Here is an 11,543-nt window from a genome sequence, read left to right as displayed (position 1 = left end):
TTGTTGTTCCACCTATAGGGTTGCAGACTCCTTCTGCTCCTTGGATACTTTCTCTAGCTCCTCCATTAGGCCCCTGTGTTCCATCCAATAAATGACAGTGAGCATCCACTTCTGTATTTGCAAGGCACTGGCATATCCTCCTATGAGACAGCTATATCAGGGTCTGTGAAGCAACATCTTGCTGGGATGTGCAATAGTGTCTGCTTTTGGTGTATAATTATGGGATGGAAGCCTAGGTGGGTTAGTCTAAGGATGGTCCATCCTTTTGCCTTACCTCCAAATTTTGACTCTGTAACTCTTTCCATGGGTATTTTGTTCCCTATTCTAAGGATGTATGACGTATCCACGCGTTGATTTTCATTCTTGATTTTCTTGTGTTTTGCAAATTGTATATTGGGTATTGTAAGTTTCTGGGTTAGTATCCACTTATCAGTGAGTGCATTTCTAGTCACTTCTTTTATGATTTGGTTATCTCATTCAGGATGATATCTTCCAGATACATCTATCTGCCTAAGAATTTTATGAATCCATTGTTTTAATAGCTGAGCAGTACTCCAAAGTATAAATGTACCAAATTTTCTATATCCATTCCCCTGTTGAGGGACATCTGGGTTCTTTCCAGCTTCTGGCCATTATAAATAAGGCTGCCATGAACATACTACTGCACGTGTCCTTACTACCAGTGTGACCATATTCTGGGTATGTGCCCAGGAAAGGAATTGCTGGATCTTCAGGTAGTACTATATCCAATTTTTTGAGAAACTACCAGACTGATTTCCAGAGTGGTTGTACAAGCTTGCAATCCTACGAACAATGGAGGAGTGTTCCTCTCTCTCCACATCCTTGCCAGCATCTGCTGTCACGAGAATTTTTGATCTTAGCCATTCTGACTGATGTGAGGTAGAATCTCAATTTTGTTTTTATTTGCATTTCCCTGATGGTTAAAGATGTTGAACATTTTTTTCAAGTGCTTCTCAACCCTTTGGTATTCCTCAGTTCAGAATTCTTTTTTAGCTCTGTACCCCATTTTTAATGGGTTATATGAATTTCTGGAGTCCAGCTTCTTGAGATCTTTGTATATATTGGATATTAGTCCCCTATCAGATTTAGGTTTGGTAAAAATTCTTTCCCAATCTGTTGATGGCCTTTTTATCCTATTGACAGTGTCTTTTGCCTTACAGAAGCTTTGCAATTTTATCTGGTCCCATTTGTTGATACTTAATCTTAAAGCACAAGTCATTGCTGTTCTGTTCAGGAAATTTTCGCCTGTGCCCATATCTTCGAGGCTTTTCCCCACTTTCTCCTCTATAAATTTCAGTGTCTCTGATTTTATGTGGAGGTCTTTGATCCACTTAGACTTGAGATTTGTACAAGGAGATAAGAATGGATCAGTTCTCATTCTTCTACATAATAACCACCTGTTGTGCCAGCACCATTTGTTGAAAATGCTGTCTTTTTTCCACTGGATGGTTTTAGCTCCCCTGTCAAAGATCAAGGGACCATAGGTGTGTGGGTTCATTTTTTTTATTTTATTTGGTATTTATTTCATTTAAATTTCCAATGCTATACCAAAAGTCCCCCACAAGCTCCCCTCACTACCCCCTTACTCCCACTTCTTGGCCCTGGCATTCCCCTGTACTGAGGCATATAAAGTTTGCATGACCAAATCGCCTCTGTTTCCACTGATGGCCAAATAGGCTAACTTCTGATATATATGCAGCTAGAGACACGAGTTCTGGGGGGTACTGTTTAGTTCATATTGTTGTTCCACCTATAGGGTTGCAGATCAGTTTAGCTCTTTGGGTACTTTCTCTAGCTCCTCCATTAAGGGCCCTGTGATCCATCCAAAAGCTGACTGTGAGCATCCATTTCTGTGTTTGCTAGGTCCGGGCAAAGTCTTTCAGCAAAAACTTGATGGTATATGTAATGGTGTCAGTGTTTGGAGGCTGATTATGGGATGGATGCCCGGATATGGCAGTCTCTAGATGGTCCATCCTTTCGTCTCAGCTCCAAACTTTGCCTCTGTAACTCCCTTGCATGAGTGTTTTGATCCCAATTCTAAAAAGGGGAAAAGTGTCCACACGTTGTTCTTTGTTCTCATGACTTTCATGTGTTTCTCAAATTGTATCTTATATTTTGGGTATTCTAACTTTCTGGGCTAATATCCACTTATCAGTGAGTACATATTCTGTGAGTTTTTTTGTCATTAGGTTACCTCACTAAGGAAGATGCCCTCCAGGTCCATCCATTTGCCTAGGAATTTCATAAATTCATTCGTTTTAATAGATGAGTAGTACTACATTGTGCAAATATACCACATTTTCTGTATCCATTCCTCTGTTGAGGGACATCTGGGTTCTTTCCAGTTTCTGGCTATTATAAATAAGGCTCCTATGTACATAGTGGAGCATTGGTCCTACTTTCCGGTTGGAACATCTTCTGGATATATGCCCACAAGTGGTATTGCGGGATCCTCCAGTAGTACTATGTCCAATATTCTGAGAAAACACCAGACTGATTTCCAGAGTGGTAGCACAAGCTTGCAATCCTACCAGCAATGGAGGAGTGTTCCTCTTTCTCCACATCCTTGCCAGCATCTGCTGTCACCTGAATTTTTTAGCCATTCTGATTTATGTGAGGTGTAATATCAGGGTGGGTTCATTTCTGTGTCTTCAATTCTAATCCATTGATCTACCTGTCTTTTGCAGTACCAGTAACATTCATTTTTTATCATGTAGTACAGCTTGAGTTCAGCCATGGTTATTCCTTTTTTTTTTTTTTTAATTTTTAAAATTTTTATTACATATTTTCCTCAATTACATTTCCAATGCTATCCCAAAAGTCCCCCATAGCGCCCCCCACTTCCCTACCCACCCATTCCCATTCTTTTGGCCCTGGCATTCCCCTATATTGGGGCATATAAAGTTTGCAAGTCCAATGGGCCTCTCTTTCCATTGATGGCCGACTAGGCCATCTTTCGATACATATGCCACTAGAGACAAGAGCTCCGGGGTTCTGGTTAGTACATCATGTTGTTCCAACAATATGTTTGCAGATCCCTTTAGCTCCTTGGTTACTTTCTCTGGCTTCTCCATTGGGAGCCCTGTGATACATCCAATAGCTGACTGTCAACATCCACTCCTGTGTTTGCTAGGCCCCGGCATCGTCTCACAAGAGACAGCTATATTTGGGTCCTTTCAGCAAAATCTTGCTAGTGTATGCAATGGTGTCAGCATTTAGAAGCTAATTATGGGATGGATCCCTGGATACAGCAGTCTCTAAATGGTCCATCCTTTCATCACAGCTACGAACTTTGTCTCTGTAACTCCTTCCCTGGGTGTTTTGTTCCCAATTCTAAGAAGGTGCACAGTGTCCACACTTTGGTCTTCATTCTTCTTGAGTTTCATGCGTTTAGCAAATTGTATCTTATATCTTGGGTATCCTAAGTTTTGGGCTAATATCCACTTATCAGTGAATACATATTGTGTGAGTTCTTTTGTGATTGTGTTACTTCACTCAAGATGATGCCCTCCAGGTCCATCCATTTGGCTAGGAATTTCATAAATTCATTCTTTTTAATATCTGAGTAGTACTCCATTGTGTAAATGTACCATAATTTCTGTATCCATTCCTCTGTTGAGGGACATCTGGGTTCTTTCCAGCTTCTGGCTATTATAAATAGGGCTTCTATGAACATAGTGGAGCATGTGTCGTTTTTACCGGTTGGGACATCTTCTGGATATATGCCCAGGAGAGGTATTGCTGGATCCTCCGGTAGTACTATGTCCAATTTTCTGAGGAACCGCCAGACTGATTTCAAGAGTGGTTGTACAAGCTTGCAATCCCACCAACAATGGAGAAGTTTTCCTCTTTCTCCACATCCTCTCCAGCATCTGCTGTCACCTGAATTTTTGATCTTAGCCATTCTGACTGGTGTGAGGTGGAATCTCAGGGTTGTTTTGATTTGCATTTCCCTGATGATTAAGGATGTACTTGAAGTCCTAGCCAGAGCAATTCGACAACAAAAGGAGATCAAAGGGATACAAATTGGAAAAGATGAAGTCAAAATATCACTCTTTGCAGGTGATATGATAGTATATATAAGTGACCCTAAAAATTCCACCAGAGAACTCCTAAGCCTGATAAACAGCTTCGGTGAAGTAGCTGGATATAAAATTAACTCAAACAAATCAATGGCCTTTCTCTACACAAAGAATAAACAGGCTGAGAAAGAAATTAGGGAAACAACACCCTTCTCAATAGTCACAAATAATATAAAATATCTTGGCGTGACTCTAACTAAGGAAGTGAAAGATCTGTATAATAAAAACTTCAAGTCCCTGAAGAAAGAAATTCTAGAAGATCTCAGAAGATGGAAAGATCTCCCATGCTCATGGATTGGCAGGATCAACATTGTAAAAATGGCTATCTTGCCAAAAGCAATCTACAGATTCAATGCAATCCCCATCAAAATTCCAAATCAATTCTTCAACGAATTAGAAAGTGCAATCTGCAAATTCATCTGGAATAACAAAAAACCTAGGATAGCAAAAACTCTTCTCAATGATAAAAGAACCTCTGGTGGAATCACCATGCCGGACCTAAAGCTCTACTACAGAGCAATTGTGATAAAAACTGCATGGTACTGGTATAGTGACAGACAAATAGACCAATGGAATAGAATTGAAGACCCAGAAATGAACCCACACACCTACGGTCACTTGATCTTCGACAAGGGAGCTAAAAACATCCAGTGGAAGAAAGACAGCATTTTCAACAAATGGTGCTGGCACAACTGGTTGTTAACATGTAGAAGAATGCGAATCGATCCATTCCTATCTCCTTGTACTAAGGTCAAGTCTAAGTGGATCAAGGAACTTCACATAAAACCAGAGACACTGAAACTTATAGAGGAGAAAGTGGGGAAAAGCCTTGAAGATATGGGCACAGGGGAAAAATTCCTGAATAGAACAGTAATGGCTTGTGCTGTAAGAACGAGAATTGACAAGTGGGACCTCATGAAACTACAAAGCTTCTGCAAGGCTAAAGACACCATCAATAAGACAAAAAAAAACACCAACAGATTTGGAAAGGATCTTCACCTATCCTAAATCAGATAAGGGACTAATATCCAATATATATAAAGAACTCAAGAAGGTGGACTCCAGAAAGTCAAATAACCCCATTAAAAAATGGGGCTCAGAACTGAACAAAGAATTCTCACCTGAGGAATACCGAATGGCAGAGAAGCACCTGAAAAAATGTTCAACAGCCATGGTGATTCCTAAAGAGGTTCTTTTCTTATTGAGAATAGTTTTTGCTATCCTAGTTTTTTGGTTGTATTTGTTGTTGTTGTTGTTGTTTTGTTGTTTTTGTTTTTGTTATTCCAGATGAATTTGCAAATTGCCCATTCTAACTTAGTGAAAAATTGAGTTAGAATGTTGATGGGCATTGCATTTAAACTGTAGACTGTTTTCAGCAAATAGACATTTTTACTATATAAATCCTACCAATCCATGAATATGGAAGATCTTTTTATCTTCTGAGTTCTTCAATTTCTTTCTTCAGAGACTTGAAGTTCTTGTCATACGAGACTTTTCACTCCCTTAATTAGAGTCACACCAAGGAATTTTATATTTTTTGACTATTGTGGAGGGTGTTGAATACCTATTTTCTTTCTCATCCTCTTTATCCTTTGTGTAGGGAAAGGCCACTGACATGTTTGAGTTAATTTTATATTCAGCTACTGCACTGAAGTTGTGTATCAGGTTTAGGAATTCTCTGGTGTAATTTTTGGGGTTACTGATATATGCTATCATATCTTCTGGAAATAGTGATATTTTGCCATGTTCCTTTCCAATTTGTATTCATTTGTTATCCTTTTTTTGTTGAAATGGTCTGGCTAGGACTTCAAGTAGTATGTTGAATAAGTAGGGTGAAAGTGGGCAGCCTTTTCTAGTCCCTGATTTTAGTAGGATTGGTTCAATTTTCTCACCATTTACTTTGATGTTGGCTACTGGTTTGCTGTCTCTTGCTTTTTCTATGTTTAGGTATGGGCCTTGAATTCCTGAATTTCTCAACTTTTATTATAAATGGTGTAGCATTTTATCAAATGCTTTTTCAGCATCTAATGAGATGATCATGTGGTTTTTGTCTTTGAGTTTGTTTCTATAGTAGATTAAGTTGATAGATTTCTGTATACCTAACCATTCCTGCATCGCAGGGATGAAGCCTACTTGATCATTACATATTCTTGGATTCAGTTTGCAAAAATTTTATTGAGTATTTTTCATTGATATTCATAAGGGAAATTGGTCTGAGTTTCCTTTCATTGGGTCTTTGTATGGTTTGAGTACAATTGTAATTCTGGCTTCATAGAACAAATTGAATACTGTACCTTCTCTTTTGCTTTTGCATAATAGTTTGAATAGTATTGGTATTAGGTCTTCTTTGAATATCTCATAGAATTTTATACTAAACCCATCAGATCCTGGGCTTTTTTGTTGTTATTGTTGTTGTTGTTTTTCGGAGACTATTAATTACTGCTTCTATCTCTTTAGGGTTTATGGGAGTATTTCCAGGGTTTATCTGCTCCTAGTTTCAATTTGGTACCTGATATCTGTCTAGATATTTGTCCAATTCATCCAGATTTTCCAGTTTTGTTGAGTATAGGCTTTTGTAGTAGGATTTGATGATTTTTTTTGGATTTCCTAAATTTCTGTTGTTATGTCTCCCATTTCATTTCTGGTTTTGATAATTTGGATACTGTCCCTGTGCCCTGTAGTTAGCCTGGCTAAGGGTTTATCTATCTTGTTGATTTTCTCAAATAACCAGCTCCTCGTTTGGTTGATTCTTTGTACAGTTTATTTGTTTCCACTTGGTTGAAAGTCAATTTTATTCAATATTAGAATAGCTACTCCAGTATGTTTCTTGGGACCATTTGCTTGGAAAATTATTTTCCAGCCTTTTACTCTGAATTACTGTCTGTCTTTGTCCCTGAGGTGGGTTTCCTGCAAGCAGCAAAATGTTGGGTCCTGGTTTTGTAGCCAGTCTATTAGTCTATGTCTTCTTATTAGGGAATGTAGTCCATTGATGCTAAGATAAATTACAGAAAAGTAATTATTGCTTCCTGTTATTTTTGTTGTTGAAGTTGGGATTTTGTTCTTGCGGCTGCTTCTTCTAGGTTTGTTGAAGGATTACTTTCATGCTTTTTCTAGGGTTTAGTTTCCATCTTTTGTTGGTGTTTTCCCATTATTATCCTTTGAAGGTCTAGATTCGTGGAAAAATATTGTGTGAATTTTTTTTGTCATGGAATACTTTGCTTTCTCCATCTATTAGGTAATTGATAGTTTTGCTGGGTACAGTAGACTAGGCAGACATTTGTGTTCTCTTACTGTCTGTATAACATCTGTCCAGGATCTTCTGGCTTTCATAGTCTCTGGTGAGAAGTCTGGAGTAATTCTAATAGGTCTGCCTGTATATGTTACTTGAGATTTTCCCCTAATTGCTTTTAATATTCTTTCCTTATTTAGTGCATTTGTTGTTCTGATTATTATGTGTCAGGAGGAATTGCTATTCTGGTCCAGTCTATTTGGAGTTTTGTATGCTTCTTGGATGGTCGTGGCCATCTCTTTCTTTAGGTATGGGAAGTTTTCTTATATATTTTGTTGAAGATATTTGCTGGACGTTTAAGTTGAAATTCTTCCTTCTCATCTACACCTATGTGGTCTGTGAATTTTTTCATGGGCATACTGAGCTTCTGGGCTAATATCTACTCATCAGTGAGTGCATATCATATGTTTTTTGATTGGGTTACCTCCCTCAAGATATTATCCTCCAGATCCATCCATTTGCCTAAAAATTTAATAAATTCATTTTTAAATAGCTGAGTAGTACTCTATTGTGTAAATATACCACATTTTCTTTATCCATTCCTCTGTTGAAGGACATCTGGGTTCTTTCCAGTTTCTGGCTATTACAAATAAGATAGCTATGAACATAGTGGAGCATGTGACCTTATTACAAATGGGAACATCTTCTGGGTTTATGCCCAGGAGTGGTATAGCTGGGTCCTTAGGTAGTACTATGTCCAATTTTCTGAGGAACTACCAAAATGATTCCCAGATTGGTTGTACCTTCTTACAACCCCACCAACAATGGAGGAGTATTCCTCTTTCTCCACATTCTTGCCAGCATCTGCTGTCACCTGAGTTTTTTATCTTAGCCATTATGAATTGTGTGAGGTGGAATATCAGGGTTGTTTTGATTTCCAATTCCTTGATGACTAAGGATATTGAACATTTCTTTAGGCGCTTCTCAGCCACTAGATATTTCTTAGGGGAGAATTTTTTCTTTAGCTCTGTACCCCATTTTTAATAGGGTCATTGTTTCTCTGGCATCTAACTTCTTTAGTTCTTTGTATATATTGGATATTAGAGTTCTATTGGATGTAGGATTGTTAAAATTCTTTTCCCAATTTGTTGGTTTCCATTTTGTACTATTGACAATGTCCTTTGCCTTACAGAAGCTTTACAATTTTATGAGGTCATATTTTATTCTACATTAGAATGGCTACTCCAGCTTGTTTCTTCAGACCATTATCTTGGAAAATTGTTTTCCAGCCTTTCTCTCTGAGGTAGTGTCTGTCTTTTTCCCTGAGATGGGTTGCCTGTAAGCAGCAGAATGTTGAGTTCTGTGTGCATAGCCAGTCTGTTAGTCTATGGCTTTTTATTGGGGAATTGAGTCCATTGATAGTAAGCGATATTAAGGAAAAGTAATTGTTGCTTCCTTTTATTTTTGTTTTTTAAAGTTGGCATTCTGTTTTTGTGGCTGTCTTCTTTTTGGTTTCTTTAGGGATTAATTTGTTGCTTTTTCTAGAGCGTGGTTTCCGTCCTTGTATTGTTTTTTTTTTGTTTGTTTGTTTGTTTTTTGTTTTGTTTTGTTTTGTTTTCTGTTATTATCCTTTGAAGGGCTGGATTTGTGGAAAGATAATGTGTGAATTTGGTTTTGTCGTGGAAAAATTTGGTTTCTCCATCTATGGTAAATGAGAGTTTGGCTGGGTATAGTAGCCTGGGCTAGCATTTGTGTCCTGTTAGGGTTAGTATCACATCTGTCCAGGATCTTCTGGATTTCATAGTCTCCGGTGAAAAGTCTGGTGTAATTCTGATTGCCATGCCTTTATATGTTACTTGACCTTTCTGCCTTATTGCTTTTAATATTCTATCTTTATTTATTGAAGTTGTTGTTCTGATTATTATGTGTTGGGAGGAATTTCTTTTCTGTTCCAGTCTATTTGTAGTTCTGAAGGCTTTTTGTATGTTCATGGGCATCTCTTTCTTTAGATTTGGGAAGTTTTCTTCTATAATTTGGTTGAAGATATTTGCTGGCCCTTTAAGTTGAAAATCTTCATTCTCATCTACTCCTATTATCTGTAGGTTTGGTCTTCTCATTTTGTCCTTGATTTCCTGGATGTTTTGAGTTAGGATCTTTTTGCATTTTGTATTTTCTTTGATTGTTGTGCCAATGTTCTCCATGGAATCTTCTGCACCTGAGATTCTCTCTTCCATCTCTTGTATTCTTTTGCTGATGCTTGCATCTATAGTTCCAGATTTCTTTCCTGGGGTTTCTATCTCCAGCGTTTCCTCCCTTTGGGTTTTCATTATAGTGTCCACTTCCCTTTTTAGGTCTTGGATGGTTTTATTCAATTCTATCACCTGTTTGGTCATGTTTTCTTGCAATACTTTAAGGGAATTTTGTGCTTCCTCTTTATGGTCTTCTACCTGTTTAGTCATATTCTCCTGTATTTCTTTAAGTGAGTTATTAAAGTCCTTCTTGATGTCCTCTACCATCATCATGAGATATGCTTTTATATCCAGGTCTTGTTTTTTAGGCTTATTGAGGTGTTAGGACTGGGTGGGGTGGGAGTGTTTTGTTCTGATGATGGTGAGTGGTCTTGGTTTCTGTTAGTAAGATTCTGATATTTGCCTTTCACCATCTGGTAATCTCTGTAGTTAGTTGTTGTAATTGTCTCTGGTTAGATCTTGTTCCTCAGGTGTTTATGTTAGCCTCTATCAGCAGACATGGGAGAATAGCTCTCTCCTGAGTTTCAGTGCTCAGAGTACTCTCTGCAGGTAGGCTCTCCTCTTGCAGGGAAGGTGCCGAGATATCTGGTGTTTGAACCTGCTTCCTGGGTGAAGTTGTTATCTACTCACAGAGGTCTTAAGATCCAGTGGAGGGTCCTGTTTATACCTAACAGTTGTCTGCAGACTCCATGCCCAGGGTGCCTTTGTGCTGGCATGGATGGGCCAGAAGGGATTTGTTCCAAGATCAGGCCAAGTTTTCTGCTTCCCTAATTAATGCAGACTCAGGTCCCACGGGATTGGATTGTTGCAGACACTGTGTTCCAATCACCAGAGGTCTTAAGATCCCATGAAAGGTCTTGTGGGTAGCTGGCATGTGTCAGCTGACCCTGCACCTAAGCTACCCCAGTGCTGACGGGACCGGAAGGGACTTGTGCCCCGGATCAGTCCAGGTTTTCTGCTTCCCTAACTAATGCAATCTCAGGTCCTGCACGACTGGATTGGAGCAGAAGCGGTGTTCCACTCACCAGAGGTCTTAAGATCCCATGGCGGGTGATGTGGGTAGCTGGCGGGTGGCAGCCCACTCTTCACCCTAGCTACCCCAGTGCTGGCCGGACTAGAAGGGCACCATAATATTTTCATATTCATTTTTCATTGGTCCTTTTTTCCTTTGTTCTGAGAACCACTGAAGTCAGAAAAATGTTTTTATTCATCTTTATTTAAAGAACATATTATTATTATTAATTATTATTATTATTACTGTTACCAATTTTTATTTACATCTCAAATATTGTCCTGCTCCCACACCCCCTTGCACAGTTTTTCACACTTTTCCCTCTCACTTTGCCTCTGAGATGGGTATCATCATGGGGGTCCTCCTTCCCTGGGCCAGCAAGTCTTTACAGGATTATGCAGAACCACTCCCACTAAGGCCAGTCAAGGCAGTCCACTGCTACATATATATTGGTGGCCTCAGTCTAGATTTACTTGCTCTTTATTTGGTGACTTTATCTCTGGGAGCTCCCAGCAGTACATATTAGTTGACACTGTTGGTCTTCCATGTTGCCAACCCCTTCAGTTCCTTCAATCCTCCCACTAACTCTTACATACATGTCTCTGACCTCACTCTAGTAGTTGGATATAAGCATCTACATCTGTCTCATTCAGTTGTTGGTATAGCATACAGAGGACAGCATTGCTAGGCTCCTCTCTGAAAGTACAACAGAGCATCAGTAATACTGTCAGGCTTTGGTACTTGCCCATGGGATAGATCCCAAGTTGGGCTGGTCACTGGTCTGCCATTCCTTTAGTTATTACTCCATTTCCCCCTACATTTCTTTTAGATAGGAACAATTTTAGGTTGAAAATGTATAGACTCAATACAATTCCCATCACTATTCCAATATAATTCCTCCCAGACATGGAAAGAACAATTTTCAACATCATATGGAAAAAAAAAACCCT

This window comes from Mus caroli, unplaced genomic scaffold (assembly GCF_978045245.1).
Source record: "Mus caroli unplaced genomic scaffold, Mus_caroli_1 scaffold_5, whole genome shotgun sequence".
NCBI classification, from domain to species: domain Eukaryota; kingdom Metazoa; phylum Chordata; class Mammalia; order Rodentia; family Muridae; genus Mus; species Mus caroli.
This window is presented reverse-complemented; position numbering follows the sequence as displayed.